Here is a 7,717-nt window from a genome sequence, read left to right on the forward strand (position 1 = left end):
GCAATATTTTTGCAAGCGCACCGTTGCTGTGGCACCGCCCAGAACAATTGTGATTGGTTGAAAGAAGTACAAGCAGCCGGGGCGTTTTTTTCTCCAATCTCAAAGTGAGAGTCGGCCCAGCCAGACCTTTCTTTTCTTGAGAAAGGTCTGGTGAGCGAGACTAAGTCAAATCAGATCTTCAGCAGCGGTTAATGTCACATTTTCAAACTGTAGTTGGTCGTCACTTACTGTTACTGAAGCAGATTATTCACCTCATATATCATGACACACCGCTCTCCCCCACATTTAAGGAAAAAGCCACTTCTAATAATAAAAAGCATTATATCATATCACTTCATATTACTTGATATCAGATTGAAACCAAATTTTATGGTATGGTCCACCTCTACAAGAGACTGAGCGTGATTAATCGTCGTCATGTGGATGATAGAGGGCTGGAAAGTTGATTACAGACATTTAGAAAAACATCACTGTCTGTAATGTTCCTATATTTCCTTTGGACCATTTGCTCCACAACACTCACTAGCTCACAGTTTGCAGATGACTTTATCAGCTGACGTTATGAGTAACCTAAATAATTAACCTGAGCTCAGGTAACAGTCAGCTTGTTGGCTGCTCCTGCATCACTCTTGGCTCGTGGAAAGCGTTTATTGTTGGCTAAATTAACACAGGTGGCATGGTGGTGCAGTGGTTAGCATTGTTGCCTCACAGGAGGAGGGTTCCTGGTTTGTACTTCTACAAAAGTACATGTTGAATGCATTACTTTTACTCTATTTCTATTTCTCCAAAGGCCTACTGCCCCTCCTCCATTATGTCCTCATCACGTCTATGATAGACGTAGGCGTTGGCAAGGTAACGTTAGATACACGGAAGAGGAGAGCGAGTGTAACGTTACAACCAAGACAGTCAAACGCAACCCCGGAGTTTTAAAACTCAACCGGAGTCAGTGATGACTGATGGGTTTTAGAGTAAGGTCACAGTGCTAACGTTAGATAGTAGCATTAACGTTACTAGTAAGTGGAAACGCACAAGGAAGATAATGTTAATGTTTCAGAGGCTACGCCACAGTAAGCTAACGTTAGCCATTAGCAACTGGATGCTGTGTTGTCATATAACATTATAGCCTATGTTACATTAGAGGCAAACTAAAAATACGTGTCCAGCAGAAACTCTGCGACCATCTCGTCCCTTTTTAGGAGAGAGAGATGTTACGCGAGCGGTTACGTCAGTCGGAAGCCTCCATGTGGGGAAGACAGACAGGACGCTCAGCCAATCATCAGCAGAGCACGGTTGCGTTAAGTAAATGTCTTGAACACTTGGATGGTCGACAGCTGGTTCAGCTTCCAGTAGATAATCACAGTATTACTGTTGAAGTACACACACGTGTGCACCAGCTTGTGTTCATGTGGTCTGTGGATGAGCTGCAGTCAGATAACTGATGACACAGCAGAGCCACCGTACCTGCTGTAACGTGAAGGTGTTGGTAACATGCTGATTGATTATTGATTGGTGATTCCAGATGTGATCTGTTCGCTGTGTGACAACATGTTGCTCAGGAAACGACTGAACAAAGTTAGACGAGTCTGAACACACACACACACACAGACACACACGATCACACCAGACGTCCTTCAACACAGACGTGAGAAACAACAGCTGACAGGAAACAGGCAAGACACACACACACACACACACACTCTCTCCACAGTCCAGACCAGTGAGATCACCATCAGCCATGTTAAATGTAATTTCACCTCACAATGAGGGGCGTTGATGCACACAGAGGAAGTCATTAGTGATGTGAGTCTGTGTGGGGTCGCTGACGAGGTTTAAACTCTGTCACAGCGTCCTGATGAATCTCTGCCGGCCGCTCACAGAGGAGCTCAGACTCAGACTTCTTCTCAGTCACGTCGAGTCCTTTCGGCTTTTTGGAGCCTCAGATCTGCTGTTTGTTCATTTTCTCCTGTGATCTCACAGAAGACTCTTCAGTTAACTGAAGTCTTTCTCACTGAGGTTACACACTTCAGTTTGTCTTTAATGTCAGCTGTGACTCAAAGCTCGACTCACTGCTTCAGTCTGGTTTCATCCTCAGTGAAACATTGTTCACATCGTACACACTGAGTACAGTGACTTTATAGTGTGAGTCGTTAGTGATCGCTGAAACTTTTACAGCTTAAACACAAAGTACAGAAACACATTGCATTTATGCTCGGAAAAAAATTGACACCTTATAATGTAATTATGAGAATAGATCTCATGATAATGAAGCGTCCTTTGTGTCATGGATATAAATTCATGTTTAAGTGCTTCTGCAGGAAGAGAGCGACTTCCAGCAGGTCGGACTGAACTCTCCACCTGAACAATCCCGAGGACTTGAGGTCAGGGCTGCTCCCATGACAGCTGGAGATTCAAATCATCAGTCGGAGGCCCCTCAGTCGACTGACATTCTTTCAAGTCGAGCAGTTTTGTTTTTTGGGGGTTTTTTTGTCAGTCAGTGTCATAGATGTAAAATAATACCTAGATACCAGACGCCAAGATGGCGCCTATTCAGTCCAATGGAGCTGCTCGCCTGGTGCATGTGCCAAAAAAGTTTTCTAGCTTCCAGGATTACGTTCGTGGTGTGCGGCCCACTGAATATGAAGTGTTTCTCCTGCTGGCCCCGCCCACAAGATCCTGCTCGGCTCATTGACTTTACCTTGTGATGACATCACAGATTTTCTTTTTTCAGCTCCAGGAAAGTTTAACAAGTATAAAACCACTATGGATCAAAAACTCATAATAGAAAGAGTCATAATTGACCTTGTTTGCAGTTAGAGGTGTTCTGCCAACAGTTTTACAGACATCTCTTTAATAATGGTGGTCTTTGGGGAAAAGGCTTTCTGGGCCACTGGGAAAAACTGGCTGCAAGGCTGAGGTGCGTTCTTGGAGGCCTGGTCAGTGTGAGGTTTACTTCTCTGGACGTTTTGGCCTCCAGATTTATCTGCAGAGTGAGCACTTCTCTCTGGTACAGACAGCTGCAGACACAGACCCAGGGCGTGTCTGAGTGAGATGGAGGCAGCTGCCAAGAAGAAGAGAGGCTCTGTCCGCTCAGGCTCTGAGATAATGTTATCTTCTGCCTTCTGCTCAGAGGTGGTGAATTTAAAACACACAGCAACTTAATCATAGTCTAAGGCTTTTTGGTCATAAAGTAAAGTAAGTGGTGCATTAAATATTGATCTGATGATTCTTAAAGCAACGCTGCCAACGTGGCTGAAAAGCACTGAAGAAAAGAGTAGGAGAGTATCTGCATTAGAGACCAACAATAGACAGTCTTTAGAAAACAGATTTAATTTGCAGAAAAAGAACAACTTGAAAAAGCAACATAGTCCAGTCATGAAATGAACAGAAGCAGTTGTGTTCATAAATACAATGTTTTAGTGTCATAAATACTCTATGTAGTAAATAGCTGTCAGTGAAACACTGAGACTGATGTGTCTTTAGTGGTCCGAACCAAACCAAAGCATTGGACACAATGATGGCGCTGCATGAAAACTTACCAGAGGTTTTACATGCTGAGGGGAACATGAACGTCAGAACAAAGTTTCATCCCATAGTTGCTGAGATGTTTCAGTGTGGTGGACAGACTGTCGTCCCTACAGAGCAGTGCTATTAGTTTCAGTTGGAGCCATGACGGAGGTGTCACTGCGGTGCAGCACTAAAGGAAACAACAGGACCTGATGGTGCTGTGTTCCACATGCCAACAGTGATTCAGAGAGAGGAGGCTGCAGGTTCACAGGACCAAACAGCAACACAGCTGGACTTCAGATGGAAGTCAGAGATCGACTCCAACGAGTTTCAAGCTCCAGCAAACAGGAGTCTGAACCGAGCACAACATGATAAATACAACATGATTAGTCTTAACTGCCACTTAACCTAACTGTAGGTTTTCTTCTACTTTGACACACTGCACGAGATGAAACGATGGATTATTGCGTACGACACTTGTTGCTCACGATCCAAGCCGACACCGTACGATGCTGCATCAGGCTGATATCCTGATAACTAAGTAAAATCAGAGAGTAGCTCTGATGCTTTCATCATGTAGTTTGTGTAATGATTTATTTTTAATTTACCTCCAGATAAACAGCTCAGGTTGTTGGGTTAAACCGGAGAGGATTTTTGGGGCGGAGCGACATGGACTTATACGACCAACATAACTGATGACTGTAGATTTATAAAAGAACAATGTGGATGAATCCTGTCAGGTCTGCAGCTGCATGTAGGTCATGTTTTGAAGGACTGATCCTTGAAATGCTGCGTGAGTCATTTTTCGTGTCCTTCGGGCTTTAAGCTCGACACTCTGCTGCTCCTGGTTCCTCCTGCATGGACAGGAGAGCAATGTAGCATGGAGCACCTCACCTGGAGCTGTTGACATAGCTGTAAAACGTCCACACAGTCTCCCAGAGTGTCTCTGCAGCAGCAGGCAGCGTGTTTGTTATTCTGTATATGAGACCCAGGAGTCTTCTTTGTCCTCCTCCTCCTCCTCCTCCTCCTCCTCCTCCTCCTCCTCCTCGTGCAGCATCACAACACGAAGATTCATCCTGCGTGACAGTGAGGGTTTGGGTTTCTGTATTTTTCCAACAACATCTTTAATGACATCATCAGTGTGTGGAGAGGAAAGTAGTAATGAATTAATCTAATGTGTGTTTTTGTTTTTTCTGTCTCGTTACTTTATGAACGGTCGAGCTTCACCTCCCTCCATCAGCAGGAAGTCAAACATCAACACTGACAGTTAAGAAGAAGCATGATGAAGAAGAACAAGAGGAGGAGGAGGTTTGATGACTATGAATGCATTTAGTTTTATTATATTTATTACTTTAAACAAACAGAATATTTGTTTCTCATCATATTATGTCTTTGTGTTGTTGCTTCACTCGAGTGGGTGCTGAGTGGGTGAGAAACACAGCAGATGGAAACCACACTATACACCACATAAACATCACACACCTTACACAAATATGAGCTTTATTTATAAAACATGTTTCTCACTTAATGTAGCTGTAGAAAAAAATAGAAAAAACCTGAATCAGGGGTCCATCAGTGAGATTTATGAATAATAATAACATAGAAAATGTTTTAGGAAATGAAGTTTCTTGATGTGCAACAGGTCCGGTGATATGTAGCCGGTCGCCACTATTGTGTATCAGCACCCAGCAGCGTCAAGGGGAAATGTGGCGGGACAACAACACGAGTTACGGACAAGTCACAAGACAAGACTGCAAATTAATGTTCAGACTCAAATCAAATCATGTTCTGAATAATGACGAACACAGAGACAGGATGAAAAGAAGGCGTCTTGTACAGTAATGATTCGGAGCTTAACACTGTGGATCGCTGTCAAACACTTTTTAATGACCAAAGTACACACAGTCAGATACACTGATGACAGTTGTTAAATCAGGGAAAATCCCCTCACTGACGTGCATATGTGTTACCGTGGTTACATGTATGTATTAGCATAAATAGGTTATGGGATATTTATGTCCTTTATCAGATGGCGGACAGATTTCACGATCAGCAGATGGATTTATTTTTGGTTTAGCTGTTGCTAAAATCACATATCAGCTATCATAAAGTCCTGTGCTCGGCTTGTTTTCTTTCACGCCACAAACAAACCGCACCAGAGTCCTTCTGAAAGTGGACCAGGACCCTCCTTTTTTCTCGGTTCAGTTGTTTGGTTCGTACCAGAGTTCCTTTGACAGCTCTCACACCAGCACAAACAAATTGTGCTAACAGTGCAAACAGACCTGAGTTTGTTTTAACTGAACCAAACAGGTAATGTATGAAATCATCCTAAGTCCTAACACCGCATTACAGGGTGGTGCGCACAAATGTGTTGAAACTACATGCTGGAGTCAGTGAGCGTCTTTGGTTGCAGTGGACACAAGAAGTCAGTATAAAGAGCAACAAAGTCCACATGAGTCCGTATGAAACCATAAGTCAACATAGTTATGAGACTTTACGTAGAAGGCTGCTTTATGTTGGTACTTTACGTAACTACTACGTGTCCTTTATGTCGCTAATTTAACCGAAACAAAGATCTTTTCCTAAACTTAACTAATTGTTTCTCTGTTCTCTAAACCAACCAAAGTGACCGTTACACAACCAAACTGTGACTGTTTGTAACAGACGATGCACTGGCGTTGTTTCCATGTTGCCAGCACATCATTTTAACACATTTCATCTCCATCACTATGTGATGTGTTGTCAGGAGGTTGTGTCCATTTAATGTAGGACTGTGTTGTCTTATAGCCTAATGAGTTGTCTGTAGCTTGGCAGATGCCTCACACTATTGACCTTTCCCTCCACCTGCAGCTCACACACATATTATCAGACTTACATCTTTAGAAACACTGATATGTATGAAGCACACAAATGTAACATATCTGTGGTCTGCATAAATGTACAGTGCCAACTTTCTTTTCTGGCTGCTGGACTTGGAAATCAAGACATGAAAAATTAAAATTGGCTGTGAGAGTTGGTTTATCAACAAAAGCAAAAGAGAAGAAGTGCAATAGAAACAGACGTGGTGAATAAATCATGACGTACAGGAACCATGTGACTTAGACTCAGGTGTGTGTGGAGCGATGAGGAGACTGTAACCTTCCTCACACACACAGAACCTCAGTACAGTCTTACGGGGTAATTCGTGCTCCGTCTCATTAACATGAGCTTTTTGAATATGTTAACGAAAACTTCCTTTCTGCCGCACCACACTCAAAAGTTCAGATGCCATTAAATCCTTTTTCCACAACATCCAACTGAATGTTTCTTTCAATCACAGCACAGACACAAATCTACCCCCCGCTCGTGTCTCAGCAGGCGACCTTTCTTTCCCCAAAGTCCTTCATGCCTGCAGCTCCTCCGGAGGCCTGTCAGGGTTTATACATCAGACACCTGCAGTGGGGATCGCTGAGCCCATCACATGTGACAGGGGGAACACGCTGAGGTAATGGACAGCGACAGAGCACGGCTCGACTCACAACTCACTGCTCCAACCAACAAGACTCCCTCTGTCTTCAGAGGACGGGACGCAGCGAGAATCTCGATTCCACTGGTGGTGGACGGCTGATTGGAGACAGACAGGCTGTCACGCTGGATGGCAGGTGATTTTTTGCGTGGAGGGAGAGCAGAGTCATTTGTATGCAGAGTGTTTTTTGTTTGTTTGACTTCTGAGGAGGAGGCTGAAATGTTTTATCTCATCTGTGAGCTCTGACATTTCTCCTCTCCGACAAGAACAGCTGCTGCGTTTGTCCACACCATACGTCCCTCTGCATTAACCAAAGACTATATATAAAGTTTATATACTGCCGTAATGTTGTTACTGCCCTGACACAACTTTATTTATACAGCACCTTTCATACAACATGCAGTATCTGTTCTCAGTTGCTGACCTCGCCTGCTTTGCCTGCTCCCCAGTAAACCACTCAGCCTTCTGTCCTCGACCAAGAGCTTCGCTTTCACATTCCTGGTTTCTGTTCACCTGTTTCCTGCGGCTGTGGCAAGAGATTGTCAGTCAGCTCTACATAGTGAGTTCACCTAGGCTGACCAAACGTTCTCTTTTGCCCGGACATGTCCACTTTTCACGTCCTGTCCGGGGCGTCCGGGTTTTTTTTATAAACTGATGATAATGTCCGGTTTTCCGTGTGTTTGTGTGTGTGTGTGTGTGTGTGTGTGT

The sequence above is a fragment of the Epinephelus moara genome, chromosome 1 (genome assembly GCF_006386435.1).
Source record: "Epinephelus moara isolate mb chromosome 1, YSFRI_EMoa_1.0, whole genome shotgun sequence".
Taxonomy (NCBI): Eukaryota; Metazoa; Chordata; class Actinopteri; order Perciformes; family Serranidae; genus Epinephelus; species Epinephelus moara.